The sequence below is a fragment of the Tamandua tetradactyla genome, chromosome 1 (genome assembly GCF_023851605.1).
Source record: "Tamandua tetradactyla isolate mTamTet1 chromosome 1, mTamTet1.pri, whole genome shotgun sequence".
Classification (NCBI taxonomy): Eukaryota; Metazoa; Chordata; class Mammalia; order Pilosa; family Myrmecophagidae; genus Tamandua; species Tamandua tetradactyla.
This window is the reverse complement of record NC_135327.1, coordinates 83,415,147-83,433,896: the sequence shown is the minus strand read 5'-3', so window position 1 is coordinate 83,433,896 and position 18,750 is coordinate 83,415,147. Positions and strand designations below refer to the sequence as shown.

General features: G+C 43.7%; 1 pseudogene; it reads right to left on the bottom strand.

The window, feature by feature from the left end:
* Positions 1–12,878: 12,878 nt before the first annotated feature.
* Positions 12,879–18,602, bottom strand: LOC143649521 (golgin subfamily A member 2 pseudogene; annotated as a pseudogene).
* Positions 18,603–18,750: the final 148 nt, after the last annotated feature.

Genomic DNA, 18,750 nt, shown 5'->3' with positions numbered 1-18,750 from the left:
GGTCTATTTCTGTGCTCTCAATTCAATTCCATTGGTGAATACTTCTATCTCTGTGCCGGTATGATGCTGTTTTGACCACTGTGGCGTTATAATAAGTTCTAAAGTCAGGGAGTGTTAATCCTCCTACTTCATTCTTCTGTTTTAGGATGCTTTTAACTATTTGAGGTCTCTTACCCTTCCAGAAGAATTTGGTAACTAACATTTCCAATTCTTCAAAGTAAGTTGTTGGAATTATTTATTGGTACTGCATTGAATCTGTAGATCAATTGGGGTAGAATTAACATCTTGAATATATTTAATCTTTCTATTCATGAGCAGAGAATGTCTTTCCACATGTTTAGATCTTCTTTGATTTCTTTTAGCAATGTTATGTAGTTTTCTGTGTACAAGTCCTTTACATCCCTAGTTAAGTTCCTTCCTATATACTTGACTTTTTAATTGTTATTTTGAATGGAATATTTTCCAAAATTGACTTCTCAGTTAGGTTATTGCTTGTGTATAGAAACATGTTTAATTCTTTTAACGTGTTGTTGGATTTGATTTGCTAGTATTTTATTGAGAATTTCTTCATTTATGTTCATTAGGGAGATTGACCTATAGTTTTCCTTTTTTATAGTATCTTTACCCAGTTTTGGTATTAAAGTGATGGTGGTTTCTTAAAATGAGTTAGGTAGAGTTCCTTTTTCCTTAATTTTTTGGAAAGGTTTGAGAAGGAGTGGTGTTAGTTCTCTTTGGAATGTTTAATAAAATTCCCCTGTGAAGCCATCTGGCCCTGGGCTTTTCTTTGTAGGAAAATTTTTGATGACTGATTGAGTTTCTTCACTTGTGATTGGCTTGTTGAGATCTTCAATTTCTTCTTGAGTCAGTATAGCTTGATCATGCGTTTCCAGGAACTTGTCAATTCATCTAAGTTTTCTAGTTTGTTGACATATAGTTGTTTGTAGTACCCTGTTAGGACTTTTTTTTTTTTTTCTACATGGGCAGGCACAGGGAATTGAACCCGAGTCCTCTGGCACAGCAGGCAAGCATTCTTGCCTGCTGAGCCACCGTGGCCCCAGGACTTTTTTTTATTTCTTAAGGGGCTTTACAACCCCTCTCTCATTCTGATTTTATTTATTTGCATCCTTTTTCTATTTTCCCTTTGTCAGACTTGCTAGTGGCCCATCAATTTTATTGATTTTCTCAAAGAACCAACTTTTGGTTTTATTGATTCTTTCTCTTGTTCTACCATTCATTTAATTCTGCTTTAATGTTTGTTATTTCTCTTCCATTTGCTTTGGGGTTAATTTGCTGTTCTTTCTCAAGTTCCTCCACGTGAGCAGTTAAGTCCTCGATTTTTGCTCTTTCTTGTTTTTAATATAGATATTTAGGGCAATGAATTTCCCTCTCAGCACAGTCTTTGCCACATTCCGTAGATTCTTATATGTTGTATTCTCATTTTTGATTCATCTCCAGATAGCTACCAATTTCTCTAGCAATTTCTTCTTTGACCACTGGCTGTTTAAGAGTGTGTTATTTAATCTCCATGTATTTGTGAAAGTTCTCATTCTTTCGTGGTAATTGATTCCCAGTCTCATTCCACTGTGATCAGAGAAAGTGCTTTGAATAATTTCAATGTTTCTATTTATAAAGACCAGTTTTGTGCTCTAGCATATGATTTATCCCGGAGAATGTCCCATGAGCACTAAAGAAGAAAGTATATCCTGACGTTTTGCCATGTAATGAGCTATATATGTTTGTTAGGTCTATTTCATTTATTACATTGTTTAATTTCTTGATTTCTTTGTTGATCTTCTGTCTGGTTGTTCTATGTGTAGAAGAGAGTGGTGTATTGAAGTTTCCTAATATTATTGTTGAAATGTCTATTGTTCCCTTCAGTTTTACCAATGTCTGTCTTATATACTTTGGAGCACCTTGATTGGAAGCACAAACATTTATGATTGTTATTTCTTCTTGGTCAATTGTCCCTTTAATTAATACATAGTGTCCTTCTTGCCTCTTACGATGTCTTTACATTTAAAGTCTATTTTGTCTGATATTAGTATAGCTACTTCTGCTTTCTTTTGGTTACAGATTGTGTGGCAAATCTTTTTCCATCCTTTCACTTTCAATCTATTTGTAATCTTGTATCTAAAATGAGTCTTTTGTAAGCAGCATATAGCTGGATTATATTTCTTAATTCATTCTGCCAATCTGTATCTTTTAATTGCTAGTTTAGTCTGTTAACATTCAAAGTTATTACTGTAAAGGCATTTCTTGAATCCATCATCTTATCATTTTTATTTTATTAGTCAGATCTATGTATTCTTTCTCTTTTCATCCTTTAAGTTACTCTTAATGGTACTCTTCAATTCTGTGCCCTGCTCCAGACTTCCTTCTCCTGTATTTATTTTTTTTTCAACTAGCAGAACTACCTTTAGTATTTCTTGTAGGGCTGTTCTCTTGTTGACAAATTATTTCAAGATTTGTTCGTCTGTGAAAATTTTAATCTCTCCCTCAGCTTTGAATGACAATTTGGCTGGGTACAGAATTCTTGGCTGGAAATCTTTCTCTTTCAGGATCTTAAATATATCTTACCACTACCTTCTTGCCTTCATGGTGCCAGGTGAGTAGTCTGAGCTCAGTCTTATGTGATTTCCTTTGTATATAGTAGACTGTTTCTCTCTTGCCACTTTCAGAATTTTCTGCATCTCCTCAACAGTTGACAGACTAATTAGTATGTGTCTTAGGGAAGGCCTATTTGGATTTTTTCTGTTTGGAATTCACTGGGCTTCTTTGATTTGCATATTTATGTCCTTTATAGGGGATGAGAAGTTTTCCCCAATTATATCCTCCACCAGTCTTCCTAGCCCTTTACTCTTCTCTTCTCTTCTCTTCCTCTGGGACACCAATGATTCTTATATTTGTGTTTTATTTTGTCCATTATTTCCTTGAGATCAAATTCAAATTTTTCCAACTTTTTTTGCCATTTGCTGTTTTGTCTATTCAAAATAAGTTGTCCTGTCCTCTAGTTTGCTTATTCTTTCCTCTGCCTCTTCAAACCCACTGCTGTGTGTCTCTAGTATATTTCTTATTGGGTCTACAGCATCTTTAATCTCTGTGATATCTGCTATTTTTCTATACATTCTTTCAAGTTCCTCTTTATGCTCTTCTACTGTCTTCTTGATCTCCTTTATGTCATTAGCCATTCTACTGATTTTATTTAGTTGTTCCAAAGTCTGTGTCTCCTCCGGTGTTTTAATTTGGTCATTAGGCTGGGCTATATCTGTTTGCATCTTGATATGCTTAGTGATCTTCTGTTGCCTTCAAGACAGGTAAATATCTTGATAGGGTTACTTTGGAAGTTGAACTCTTTCAGCAGTTTAAAGCTTTGTATTTGTGGACAGATGTGGAGTAGGAAGCAGAGTGTGGGGCAGGGCACAACAGCGTGGTGATAGGTCGCAGCACAGCTATAGGCACAGGTTGGGGACTCTATGCTGGTGTCTGTGAGCTTGGGATGCAGTTTGAGGTGTGGTGCAGGTACTGTGGGGGCGGAGTACAGTTCAGGCAGGCCTTGGAGCACAGGAGGAGGGTATGGTATGGGGGACACAGAGGGAGAGTGCGTAGAGGGGCAGATGGGAAGGGCTTTGTGGATGCCAGGGGGCTGTACTCAGGTAGGAGGTGGGTGGGTGCATGGAGCATGGGGGTCATATGTATCAAGGTGTAGGATAGGTAGCACCGAGGTCGGGGCCCATGGAAGACAGGGCATGGGTTTGTCCTTGCGCAGGGGGAGGGGCCAGGGGGGCCAGGATGGGGATGTGGGAGTGTGTAGGGGTGAGGCTCAGGTCATAGGAGTTGTGGGATGTAGGTCAGGGGTGGGTGATGTCAGATAGGGGGGACCCCTGTCTTGGGTGGGCAGGTATGGGGGTGGAAGTGGGGTAGGGGAGGGAAGGGCGCTTATGCAGGGGGGTTGGCAAGGGTGCATGTGTGGGGGACAGGGGGTTGTGGTGCAAGGGTCAAGAGGTCGGTGCAGGAATGTGTGGGTGCCCCACTGTAGAGGAAAGGACGTGGCTGGGCGTGTGCATGAGTCTGGGGGCAGGGCCCTGGTGTGCACCTGCACAGAGCTCAGGGCCCAGGTTGTGCCTTTGTGGCCTGATGGCTAGTGTGTCCTCGATGAGCAGGTAAGCATTTGCCCAGAGCTGGGGAGTGTGATGGGGGTGCATGCATGCACATGTGTGTATCTGGCTAAGCCCTAAACTGATGTACATGTGCACAGAGCTGGGGGAGGGGGTGCATGACTGTATGGGCTGGGGGAGGGGGTGTGTGACTGTATGGGCTGGGGGCAGGTGTGGCCTGAGTGTAGGAGCGGGAAGAGGAAGATGGGGGTCGAGGAGTTGGGTGTGGGTGGGCAAGTCTCAGGAGGGGTGTGGCAAGATTCTGTGCTTGTGCTGGAGAGGTGGGTTGGCTTGGGGCAGGCAGAGCAGGTGCTCTGGGTGGGAGTGTGGGGTGAGGACAAGCGGGGTTGGTGGGGTGGGGGCAGGTGATGGATTTCAGATGCATTAGGGTGTGGGGTGAGTTGTGGGTGGCAGGGCTTCTTGGTGAGGGTAGCGAGTTCAAGGAGCGTGGCTTGGCTTACTTTCCAGTCCCGGTCTCCCCATTACTGGTCTCCCAATTCCTGCATTCCTGAGGGCCCCAGGCTTCCATTTGGAAAGGGGAGTGTTAGGGTGTTTGCACCAGCTGGATGTTCTCTGGTTCTCTGCATCTTATTTCTTCGGCTTTTGCAACCAGAGCCTCCCTATGTGGTTTAGAAGACCCTCCCAGGTCAGTTACACCTTGGAATCACCATCCCAGTCTCTTTCCCATCCCTTCTCTAGCTATTCTTTGGAGCAGGGTAGAACTGGAGCTACCCTATTCCACCATCTTCTGGAACACTCCAATAAGCTTTTAATTAATAAACTACACTGTATCCTTTCACTTAAGGTCACAATTGTGATCCGTTTTTAGAAGGGGAGACTTGAAGTAAAGTTGTTCTGAAATATGAAACCTAAATAATATGGTTAAGATTGCATGACAAGGTAGAGATCTGTTTTAAGAATTTAGGACTTTGAAGAATATTTCCTAACTGAAAACCTACCACGGCAAGATGGATCTCTGCCATCCTTTCTTCCCACCACACCCACGCTTTCTCTCTGGTCCTTACAGATACTAGGCAACAGAAACTCAACTGTGAGCTGACTGTGAAACTCAAGATAAAGGAAGGGGCAAACACTCCTTTTACATAATAGCAAGAGATATACTTCTGGGATGATCACGGCAGTGGAAAAGGCCTAATTATTTATGAGGTAGCCTGTCTCCTCTCATTCTCTGTATTTGCTGTGATCCCTTTTCATTCTGGCTGAACAAGTGGAGCTGCCAGAGCTGTGAACAAGACCCCAAGGTTTCGGAACACAGAGAATGAGGCTAAAATAACACTCTGAGGCAGGGAAAAGAGAGATTTGAAAGGGTCATGGTTTCCCTGCTGAGTGTGGTAGGGATTAGCTTTGCAAGTTTGCCGGAAATGTAGCTATTTTAAAATAATTGGAGGACTGGGAAGACAAATTGGAGTAGAGACTATGCTTTCAAATCACCTCAACACTGTAAATTGTGTATGAGCTAGAATGCACTAATTGAATTCAAAGTAAAGGAATCTTTGTACCTGCTGTATTCTGTGTATGTATCTAATTGGCTTAGAGTATGACCACATGGCTTTGGGCAGGAACAGCCCTGAATTCTGAACCAAGTCTCCTAATGAGTGCATCTGGTAGGGAGCCTGTAGTTTTGTTTTTTTTTTTTTTCAAAAAGTCTACCATGGAAAGGCTCTACGCCATGGGGAATGTGCAGAAGGTGGGGGGAATTGGAGCAGTTGTGAAGGACAGATTCCACTACAGATGGAGACCCCAGGGATAGAAAGTAGCAAAAAGTGACTGCTCCCAATCTTAAAAGAAAAGGAAAGGTGAAGAAATAACAATACCTTAAAAGCACACCCAGAAAAGACAATTCACAGAATGGGAGAAAATATTTGCAAACCACATATGCAGGATTTATATCCAGAAGTAAAGAGGTCTAATGGCCAATGCTCACATGAAAAGATGCTCAGCATGATAAGTCACTAGAGAAATGCAAATCAAAACCACAAGATACCATTACACATCCACTAGGATGGTTGTAATCATAAAGATGGACAATGATATGTGTAGTCGATGATGTGCAGAAATTGAAACTTGCATGCTGGTGGAAATGTAAAAGGGTGCTGCCACTGTGAAAAACAGTATGGCAGTTCATCAAAATGTTAAACATAGAGTTTTCATGTGACCCAGAAATTCCACTCCTAGGTAAGTACCCAAGAGAATAGAAAATATATGTCCATACAAAAACTTAAATATGAGTGTTCATAGACGCATTACACAAAGCAGCCCAAAAGTAGAAACAACCCAAATGCCCATCAACTGATGAATGGGCAAACAAAATCTGGTATATTAATATAACAATATTATCCTGTGATAAAAAGGAATGGAGTGCTGATTTCCTGCTGCAACATGGATGAACTATGAAAACATCATGCTAAACGAAGGAAGGAAATCAGAAAAGAGAATATATTGTATGATTGCATTTATACAAAGGGTCTGGAACAGACAAATCCATAGATATAGAAAAGACTAGTGGTTGTCAGGGGCTGGGGGAGGGGAGAATGGGGGTGACTGCTTATGGGCATGGGATTTCTTTTGGGGGTGATGCAAATGTTCTGGAATTAGAAGCGTTGGTTGCACAGCTTTGTGACTATAGTAAAACCCACTAATAGTGTACTCGAAAAAGGTGAAGTGACCCATATGGTATGTGAGGTGTATCTTAATATTAAGGGAAGCTATTAGGAAAACAAAACTAACAACAACCAGGAAACACATGGCAATGGTACTTATTAGTTGAAGGGATATTCTGTGCCAATCCCTTTAAATTCTCTGAGGTAAACAGTATTATGCCCATTTTAGAATGGATGAAGTGGAGGCATCAAAAGGTAAAGTAATGTGTCCCATGTCCCACAGGTCAGACACGGCAGAACTGGGACAGACACATCTGTCTCCCTCTGAGTGCGCCTCACGCCAAGCAATGCTGGTTTTTCTTTTCTGTCTAGACCTTAATAGCTGGAAAATTCCACTGTTCAATGTTGGTACTTATAGTTACGACAATGATTATGAAGGAAACCTTAAATGATGCTTTGGATGCTCTGATCAAAATAGGCAAGCAGAGACTTCTGGGCCAAGATGGCGGCTCAGCAATGTGCACATTTTAGTTCGTCCTCCAGAACAGCTACTAAATAACCAGGAACAGTACAGAACAGCTCCTGGGGCCACATCAGTGACCGGACACACAGCATACCCCAATATGAACCAGTTGGACTGGCTGTGATTCCCCTAGAACCGTAAGTTCCCCAAGCCGTGGTGGCCAGTGCCCCTCCCCCACAAGCTGCTTCCCAGAGGGGAAAGGAAAGGGACTTTACCAGCAGCAGGGGCTGAGCCCAACCAAACACCAATTGTGGAATTAATTAACAAATTCTAACTATTAAAAATAGGCCCTCAGCCCAGGTGAACCTGGTCAAAGTGGAGGTCACTCATTTTTGCCCCGGTGCCAAGGGGGCAGGGCTGACGGAAAAAGGAAAAAAAAAAAAAAAAGGAAACAGAGGTTTTTGTGGCTGTGTTTCTACAAAGGCTTGACTGCCTTTGGATACAGCGGCAGAGCTCCTCAGGCTGCAAATGCCCCAGGTATAGGCAGAAACAAGCTCGTTTGAGGGCTTGTCTGGAGCCTGTTTCTTCCCCAGGGGAGGGGTGAAGCCCAACTCAGGTGGAATCCCTCTCTCAAGGAATTCAGACACCAGGGCTTGGTAATTTGAAGCCATTAAAACCAGCCTACAACCTCTCCTCTGTCTCCACCATTCCCCAGCCAAAGTTAAAGGTACCGCATCATCTTATGCTGGTGGGATCTGCAGGCAGACAAGCGCCACATACTGGGCAGGATAAGAAAAACAGAGCCCAGAGACTTCACAGGAAAGTCTTTCAACCTGCTGGGTCTCACCCTCAGGGAAAACCAATGCAGGTGACTCTTTCCTCCAAATAGGAGGCCAGTTTTATCTGGGAATATCTGGCTGGGGTCTATAATACCTAAGTAGACCCTCCTAAGGATGGTGGTGGGGAAGGCACCATAGAAGCAGGGCAAGAAATGAGAAAACAAGAACTGAAAAATTCTCCTCTGTTAAACAAAACATAAGCTAGAGGTCCAGAAAAAGCTAAACTGAATGTCAAAGAACAGATAGACAACAAATTCATCCAGCAAGAAAACCCTAGGTAAAAGAAGTGAAGCAATCTCCAGAATAAACTAATTAAGATAATTAAATGCCTAGACACCAGCAAAAAAAACAAATCACACTAGGAAAATTGAAGATATGGCCCAGTCAAAAACAAAACAACAATTCAAATGAGATACAGGAGCTGAAACCATTAATTCAGAATATATGAACAGACATGGAAAACCTCATCAAAAACCAAATCAATGAATTGAGGGAGGATATAAAGAAGGCAAGGAATGAACAAAAGGAAGAAATTGAAAGTCTGAAAAAACAAATCACGGAACTTATGGGAAAGAAAGGCACAGTAGAAGAGATGAAAAACAAACAATGGAAACCTACAATGGTAGATTTCAAGAGGCAGAACATAGAATTAGTGAACTGGAGGATGGGACATCTGAAATCTGACAAGAAAAAGAAAATATATGAAAAAATATGAGCAGGGACTCAGGGAATTGAATAATATGAAGCGCATGAATATATATGTTGTGGGTGTCCCAGAAGAAGAAGAGAAGGGAAAAGGAGGAGAAAAACTAATGGAGGAAATTATCACTGAAAATTTCCCAACTCTAAGGAAAGACTTAAAGTTACAGATCCAAGAAGTGCAGCATACCCCAAATAGAACAGATCCAAATAGACGTACTCCAAGACATTTACTAATCACAATGTCAGAGGTCAAAGAAAAAGAGAAAATCTTGAAAGCAGCAAGAGAAAAGCAATCCATCACATATAAGGGAAGCCCAATAAGACTATGTGTAGATTTCTCAGCAGAAACCATGGAGGCGAGAAGACAGTGGGATGATATATTTAAATTATTAAAAGAGAAAAACTGCAAACCAAGAATTCTATATCCAGCAGAATTGCCCTTCAAAAATGAGGGAGAAATTAAAACATTTTCAGACAAAGAATCACTGAGAGAATTTGTGACCAAGAGACCAGCTCTGCAAGAAATACTAAAAGGAGCACTAGAGACAGATATGAAAAGACAGAAGAGAGAGGTGTGGAGAACAGTGTAGAAAGGAAGACTAAGAGTAAAGGTAAAAAGAAGAAAAATTGGATGTGACAGATAAAATCCAAAAGGCAAAATGGTAGAAGAAAGTACTACCCATGCAGTAATAACACTAAATTTTAATGATTAAACTCCCCAATCAAAAGACATAGTCTGGCAGAATGGATTAAAAAAAAGGACCCATCTATATGCTGTCTCTACTCAAAGGACATGAGGGCAAGGACACAAACAGACATTTGCACACCAATGTTTATAGCAGCATTATTTACAATTACCAAGAGATGGAAATAGCCAAAATGTCCATCAACAAATGGGTGGCTAAACAAACTGTGGCATATACATATGATGGAATATTATGCAGCTGTAAGACAAAATAAAGTTATGAAGTATGTAACAACAAGGATGGACCTTCAGGACATTATGCTGAGTGAGATTAGCCAAAAACAAAAGGACAAATACTGTATGGTCTCACTGATATGAATTGACATTAGTGAATAAACTTGGAATATTTTGTTGGTAACAGAGACCATCAGGAAATAGAAACAGGGTAAGATATTGGGTAATTGGAGTTGAAGGGATACAGATTGTGCAACAGGACTGAATATAAAAACTCAGAAATGGACAGCACAATACTACCTAACTGTAATACAATTATGTTAAAACACTGAATGAAGTTGAATGTGAGAATAATAGAGGGAGGAAGGCTGGGGGCATAAATGAAATCACAAAGAAAGATAGATGATAAAGATTGAGATGGTATAATCTAGGAATGCCTAGAGTATATAATGATGGTGACTAAATATACAAATTTAAAAAATGTTTTTGCATGAGGAAGAACAAAGGAAGTCATTACTGTAGGGTGCCGAAAATAGATGGTAATTAATTTTTTAAAATCTCAACTTATGTGTGAGACTAAAGCAAAAAATGTTTATTTGGTACAAAATTTATATTTTGACTAGTGCATTTCCTAATATAAATTATGTAGATAGTTGGTTGAACAACATAAGTACATGGAACCTTTGGTAGGACATGAGATTTTGTTGGTTTGTGTAGAGTGATAGCCCAATGAATCCCAGAGTGATTTGATCAGTGAGTGGAAATGTATTTGCAAAGTCCCCTTCAGGGAATGGTGAGAACGGGGAAAATTCCACCTCCCCAAGTTGAGTTCTTGGTATTCTCACAAGCAGTGTGGACAACCAAAGCGCTATAAGAGCTGAGCTAGGCTAAGCCCCAGTCTTGGGGTTTGTTCATATGAAACTTAACCCCACAAAGGATAGGTCAAGCCTACTTAAAATTAGGCCTAAGAGTCATCCCCAAGAGAACCTCTTTTGTTGTTCAGATGTGGCCTCTCTCTCCAGCCAACACAACAAGCAAACTCATCACCCTCTCCCTGTCTACGTGGGACATGACTCCCAGGGGTGTGGACCTTCCTGGCAACGTGGGACAGAAATCCTGGAATAAGCTGAGACTCAGCATCAAGGGATTGAGAAAAACTCCAGAATGAGCTGAGACACAGCATCAAGGATTGAGAAAACCTTCTCTGACCAAAAGCGGGAAGAGTGAAATGAGACAAAGTGTCAATGGCTGAGAGATTCCAAACAGAATCAAGAGGTTATTCTTGAGGTTATTCTTATGCATTAAGTAGATATCACCTTGTTATCCAAGATGTAATGGAGAGGCTGGAGGGAACTGCCTGAAAATGTAGAGCTGTGTTCCAATAGCCATGTTTCTTGATGATGATTGCATAATGATATAGCTTACACAATGTGACCATGTGATTGTGAAAACCTTGTGTTTGATGCTCCTTTTATCTACCTTGTCAACAGACAAGTAGAACATAGGGAATAAAAACAAATAATAGGGGAACAAATGTTAAAATAAATTTAGTTTGAAATGCTGGTGATCAATGAAAGGGAGGGGTAAGGGGTATGGTATGTATAATTTTTTTTTCTGTTTTCGTTTTATTTCTTTTTCTGAATTGATGCAAATGTTCTAGGAAATGATCATGATGATGAATATGCAACTGTGTGATGATATTGTGAATTACTGATTATGTATGTAGAACAGAATGATCATATGTTAAGAATAAATAAATAAATATATATATTCAGAATAAAATTCCTTGTTGAGGTTTAGGTTAACCTTACCATCCATTAATTTAGAAGACTTTCTGTAGTCACTTCCATTAAATAAGGAACCAACTATTGTGTCACAGTAACCTATTGAACATAGTGTTCAAACATGACAGCTTTTGACATTTTTTGCCCTCCCCAAATCAAACCCTAAAGGCTATCTTTCATTGAAAACCGCTGCCAAGTATTTGTTCATTTTAATATTTTTTTTCACTTGAACACCAGTGTTCATGGCAGCATTGTTCACAATAGCCAAACAGGGGAGCACAAACATCCATCCACAAGTGAATGGATCAACAAAATGAGTACATGCACACAACGGAATGTCGTTGGCCATGAGAAAAGCTGAAGTTATGAGATGTGCTATGACATGGAAAAATCTTGAAATATCACGTTCAGTGTGACAAGGAAGACACACAAGGGCAAAAATGTTATGATAGTTGTAAGTCTTTACTAGAAATGGTAAACTCACAGAGATAACAGATTCCAGATTACTGGGGGAGGGTGTGATGGCGGGATGGGGAAGGGAGCATATTGGCAAACTTTTTTTTACAAATTAAGTTAATAAATCCATTACATGTTCACTTAACACTTCTTTGTGGGCAGAACCTGTTTACTGAGAATGAACAGTGAAGTGAAAGTAAAAATAATCAGTATCACTAGGGTAAAGCACACTATTCCCCCTCTTTCTTCTGTACTGTACCAGGTATCAATAAATAGAGTTGCTGTTCTCACTTGGGTGCAGACCCTATTCCCACCTCCTTCCTCTGTGCTTTTCTGTATATCAATAAAGAAGTTTCTGTAGATCAATGAAGATGTTTCCCCATATATCAATAAAGCACCAAACTCCATTACCCAGCCCCAGCCTCCACTGTTAAACAGGGTGCTGTCCTGCCTCCAGAATATACAAAATGTCACACAGTTACAGTCTTTACACTCTGAGGGGGCATCACTCTTGCCACCAGCCCATGCCCTTGCCTGAATAAATGTGTAAATACTGCCCAAAAGAGAAGCTGAAGTAAACGGCACCAGTGTGCCCACCAGTGCCTCTGAGAGGGGGCATCTGAGCCCCTGAGGATAAAGACTGAATCCACCCCTCTAAATAGGGTTTGGATGAGTCCCTTGTTCTAAGGTGACAGATTGGTAGTTCTGGGCATGAGAGTTTATGTGCTGGAGACTTCTTTATTCCAAAAAGACCAATTATGCTCCTTCTGCGGTGGAAGGAAGTCTACAGCTCATCCCCATTAATTCTTGAGTTGCACATCAATACTTCTTCTACCTGGAGAGTCAAAGGCCTGATGTCATCAAGCAGGTTTCTACAAGGAAATGTCCTGCTTTCTTTATATATACATTTTTTTAGTTATTTTTTTTCATGTTTAAAACATTATTTTTGTTTTTTTGTTTTTTTCTTTTAATTTTCTTAGAACTAAATATTCATAGCCCAGAAATTAAAACATAGTCCTATCCTGGCCAAGGTAGCAAGGGGTCTAAGAGGCTGAAGGGAGGCCCTCAGGGTCCCCACTTTGCTACTCTAGAGATAAAGGGTGGTAGTAAAGGGGGTCAGGAAAGGGGGTGGGGAAAGAGTGTTAGGGATAAAGTGGGGGCCAGAGACAGGCTTAGATGACCAGAACCTTCACTTCTTCATACTTCTCAGCCTGGTAGAAGAAGGGGATGCAGGGATTATCGCCCAGGCCATGGTGATCCTGGGTGTATTGAGTCTCATGTAGCAGTTGCATTTTCTGCTGGGCAGTGGAAGTCTCGGGAACAGTTTTTCCTTGGAGGGCCTCTCCCTTAACAGATCCCACATCATCTGCTAGGTTCCCCCCAGGAATGTCCTGTCCGTGTCGGCTCCAAGCTCCTGGGGGGCTGGGGATGCTGTTGTGTCCTGACCAGCAGGGCTCTGGGCAGCTGCCAGAAACATGCCATGCTGTCCTTTATGCTCACCAACAAGTGTTTTGTTGAGCTCCAGCATCTCGAGCAGTTGCACCGTCATGTCTTCCTTGTCATTTGCTATGCAGCTAATGTCCTCCTGTAGACGGTGATGCTCCTTCATCACTGCCCTCTGATTTTGGTGGAGGGCAATGCACTCACCAATTGTGTCTATCTCTCCAGATAGCTGCAGGCAGCGATGTTCAAGCTCTTCCATCTGATCCTTCAAATCTAGTTGATCTTGTGTAATTTCAGCAAAGCGGTGCTGCAGCTTCTTCATAGCCCCTTGCAGAGCCTGATTGATGTCCCCTGATACACTTTCCCCACTGGTCCAAGTGGGAGGGAATGCCTCTGGCTCACACTGGGATGAGGTCTCCTGATGAGCCAGGTGCTGGCAGCGTCGCTTTTGCTCCTTCAGCTGCCTGTGAAGACGTGCCTCCTCCTCTTTAGCACTAGCTAGGGCTGACTTTAAAGGTGCCACCATGGCCTCTCAACTGTCTAGGTCTTCAGGGATGCTCAGCTGTGGATGCTGCTCGTCTTCATCTGCTTGCTCACTCTCTATGGCATTTCCTTCCCCAGGCAGGGTCATGAGGCCCGACTGGGTCTGCAGTTGTTGGTTCTGTTGGTTGGCAGCTTCCAGGCACTCCTGAGTCCCCTGCAATTCCTGGCACATCATCTCAGCCATAGCCTGGCTCTGAGCTTCCTCGTGCTGCAGCTTTTCCACCCGCTGGGTCTGCAGCACTAACTGCTTTTGCAGCATCTCCTTCTCGGTGGCTAGCTGCTGATAGGCAGCCACGAGCTGCTGACAGGCAACTATATACTGCTGCAGGTGGCTCAGGTACTGGTCACGCTGCTCTTGCAAAGCCTGAGCCTCTTTGCTCTTGAGTTCCATCATCTCTTTGAGTTCTGCCAGGTGTTCCTGCAGCTCTCCCAGCTTCTTGGCCAGCTCTTTCTTAACATATTGTTCTGAATGCAGGGCACTGGTCACCTCCATATTTTCATTGCTCAGCCTGATAAAGCCATTCTGTAGTTCTTCCAGCTGCTCCTTGAGCTCACGGTTTTGGGACAGAGCACGGCCGATGGTGACGCGGTCGCTCTCCATGGTCTCCAGAATGTGTTTGCAATCTGCCGCCTGCTCTTCCCAGAGTTCAGCCTCCCGCTCCAGCTGCAGCAGCTTCACCTCCTGCTCCTGATTCAGACGGCTTAGGCCCTCATTGTCCTTCACTTGGGCCTGCAGCTGCCCTGCTAGGTGCTCTAGTTTCTTCTGCAGCTCGCTAGCCTCGGCTTGCAGCCGCTGCTCCATCTCGGAGGGCCCGGCTGGGGGCTTCTGGGGTGGGGTTGCCCGCTCCTCCAGGGTCTGCCGTAGCTGCTGGTTGTCGTTAAGACCTCCAGGTTGCAGTGGTGGCGGTTTTGCAAGTTCCCTCATCTGCAGCTTCTTGTGCAGCTCCTCCATCCCTCGCTGCATGGCTGACTTTTCCATGAGCAGAACCCGAAGTTTCTCTTCTAACTCTGAGTTACATTGCTTCAGGGCCTCATTGCTTTTGCTTTGTGTGCAGAGCTCTACTTTCAGGTTCTCATGTTCTTCAGTTAGCTCTTGGTTGGTCTTGTCCACCTGCTTCTGCTGAGCGGAGACATCGCACAGTGTCTGCTCCAGCTCACTTACACGTCCCCTTGAAGACTGCAAGCGATTTCCACGATCCTCTGCCTCTCCTGCTTTCTGTCTGAGAGCCTGTCGAGTGTGCAGAAGGGCTGTGTGTAAGTCAGCCTGTCAGACACTGGAGTCGCAATTGTCTGAGTGTGTTCTTGCAGCTGTTGTCTTAGAGCTCCTTGCTCCTTCATTAGCTTTTGTTTGAACTCTTGTTTGACTATCTCCAGTTGATCCAAAGCATCTTGTTTTTTCTGGTTCAACTCTTGTATCTTCTTTGTGAGTCGATCGTGTGTAGGGCTGCTGGAATCCCGGCCCAGTGATGGGTCTTGGTATCGGCTCTCTAGATTCTTCATGTCATTTGAGGATGTCTGGTCCTTCCCGCTGATGTTGGATGAGGCATCGGGCAGGAGACCGTGAAGGGGTCGTGAAACCTGTTGCCGGCTCTCGGTAGATGACGTGGTCTTGCTTTCCTCCGAGGGAAGAGGACTTCTTTCGGCATCATAGTCCCCAGGTGATGCCATGCCACTCGTACATGGAGAACTAGCACAGGCGGGATGGGCACTGCCAGGAGGGGTGGTGTCATCGCCAGGTGAAGCAGGAGTGGCGTGGTCTTTTGGCGCATCCTCAGATGAGTGGCGAGCAGATGTTGGTGTTTCAGGGCCAGCTTTGGTGTTTTTTTCTTCTTTGCTCTTGGTGGAATGGGGAGATTGTTTCTCCGCTGAAATTCAAGTAGCATTTCTCTGGCCCTGGCCAATTTCTGCTGTCGGGTTGCTCCCGAGAACTCGGGAAGGGGACTCGCGCGGAACTTCTTTCCGAGCGCAGCCAGTGTCTGCCGTCGGGCTTCTTCCGACATCTCGGCCATCATCTAATCCAGCAACCACTGTGAACTTGCATCCACTAGCTACCCCAGCGACGTGGGACTGAGCCAGGGAAGGGAGGGACCAGGGAGGTGCTAGGCAGCAAGGCCTGTGGGCGTGGCCTCATTCTCCCAGCCTATTGGGCGAGGAGAAGATTGATGGGGGGAGGGGGCGGGGCCTGGAGTGTGAGCTCACAATGAAGGCCAGCTGCAGAGTCGTCTCCACCCACTCTGGGGGTGGGGCGGGACGGTTGTCTCTGCCCACCTCTGAGGGGTGGGGCCAGTAGCTGTCAGCCCCCACCCCCAGGGGCGGGGCACAGTCGCTCCCTCCTCCCACTCCCGGGTGGGCTCCCCTCAGGGTGCTTGCGGTTCCCGTCTTGGCGGCTCTTCCTTTCCCACGCAGGGTGTCAGTTTCTCCACAACCCTGAGGCCCATCTCCGCCTCTCGCCCTGGACCTTCCTCCACCCCAGACCTCCCCGAGACGGGGACCAGGTCCTGGGCTCCAGAGGTAGGCGGGGAGTAAGAACGGAGAATGAATGAATGAGTTAAATGAATTCAGGTGAATTGAACTCATTCATTCATTCCAACGTTAAGGTAAAATCCCAGTCCTAGCTGTATAGTAAAGCTGCAGAAAACCTTAGATGGAGGAAATCTGACAAGCTTCCAGGAGAAGAAGAGTAGTGCAAAATGAACAATTAAACTGGCAGCTCACCCTTCAGCAGAAAACAACAGACACCAAAGGACGGTGGACTCTTCATTGTTCAAACAGGAGGCAGTCTATATAGAATTCTGTATCCAACACAAGTGTCCTTTAAGAATGAAGGTGATGTTGACGTTAAAAAAAAAATTTAAGAAACAGACAGTACGCTTAGAGCCCCCGAAAATGAATATCTTCATGAGCCCGACCTTAGGCATGTTTAAATCAAGTATCCAAATAATGATCGTGAAACCTGTGTTTGCACTGTAATTTTCATGAACCTATTTAAAATTAAAGGAAGGAAGGAAAAATCTATAGAGACAGATATCAAAGTTTCTTAGGTTCTCAACATTATACATTATCTTCAATCCCGTTTGATTAACAGTGACAAGTATACATTCTCAAAATATCAAGTAGAAAGTAGTCACAGATAGGAGCTTGGCTATAGTCGTGACTTTGTTAGAAACATATTCAAATTTTTGATTTCAGGAATTTGTTTTATCTGATGGTACTATAGCTGCCTGAGTTATTTTTGTATCTTATTTTGTAGTATATAGCATATATATGCAAAGCAAAGAAAGAAAACTCAATAATTTCAAACCACACTTCAACAAGCAGCCACAGGACTGGTCCCAGAGTTTGTCATGAGGGCCACCATACCCTCATCTCAGATTTTTCCTTCTATCTGCTCCAAAACACTGGTGGCTTTATCGAAGCCATAATGAGAAAATCATACGGTGTCTGTCCTTTTGTCTCAGACTTCTTTCACTCAACATTATGTCCTCAAGTTTCATCCACATTGTCATATGTTTTTTTGTTCTTCTCTTTCTTTTCGCATGGGCAGGCGCTGGGAATCCAACCCGGGTCTCCAGCATGGCTGGTGAGGACTCTGCCACTGAGTCACCGTGGCCCACCCTGTCATATGCCTTGGGACATCATTTTATCTACGTGCTCATAGTACTCCATCAACTGTACGTACCACATTTTGTTTATCCACTGGTCTTCTGAAGTGCAGCTTAGCTGGGTAAAGAATTCTTGGCTTGAAGTCTTTCTCTTTCAGGATCATAAATATATTATAGCACTGCCTTCTCACCTCCATGGTGCCTCTTGAGTAGTCTGAACTCAGTCTTCTGTTTCTTCCCTTGTATGTGATAAGTCACTTTTCTCTTGCTGCTTTCAGGACTTTCTGCCTCTCTTCAGCATTTGACAGTCTGACTAGTATATGTCTTGGAGTAGGCTTCTTTGGATTTATCCTATTTGTGGTTCATTGGGCTTCTTTTCTTTGCATATGCGTATGTGCTTTCTAAGGGCTGGAGTGCTTTCCCCCATTATCTCCCCAACTAATCTTCTAGCCCTTTACTCAGCTCTTCTCCTTCTGGGGCACCAGTGATTCTTATATGTATGTGCTTTGTGCTCTTCATTTCCTTGCGATCCAGTTCCAGGGTTTCCGTCTTTTTGGCCACTTGTTCTTTTGTGCATTTGAGTTCAATGGTCATTTCTTCCAGCTTGCTTTTTCTTCTGCCTCTTCAAAGCTGCTGTCGTGTGTCTCCAGGATATTTTTAATTTAGTCAAGAGTATCTTTTATCTCTGTGAAGTCTGTTGTTTTTCTGCTTACTCTCTCAAACTCTACTTGATGCTGTTCTGGTGTCTTCTTGCTCACCTTTATGTCATTAGCGGGGCCGGGCCTGGCACTCGGTGGGTTGTGATGTGGCTCAGCGTGGCTCACTGCCCCATCCCTGCCTCCCCATCCGGGCACTCCTAGGCCTACGGGCCTCTGTAGGCAGAGGGGCATGGTAGGCTCTGGGCACCAGCTCAGGGGTCTCTGTGTGCAGGCAGAACAGGTTGACTGGCTTCTGGGTCCCCCATGGGAGCTCCCGGCTGTGGATTCTCCCAAGCTAGCTGTGGGGGCAGGCAGGAATGCAGGGTGCACTGTGGCTTCTGGTCCCACAGTTCCTGCCCCAGCCTGGACAGACCCCTGGGTTCAGCTTCTTAATGGAAAAGTGCTGGGAGCAAGGCCGGTCTTCAAAGCCAACCCCAGCCTTGGCATTTGTGCCGGCTTGTTTCTTAAGGCAGAAACTCCTAATAAAGGAATATTTTCACTGAAAGAAAGGGGTGATTGTTGGAAC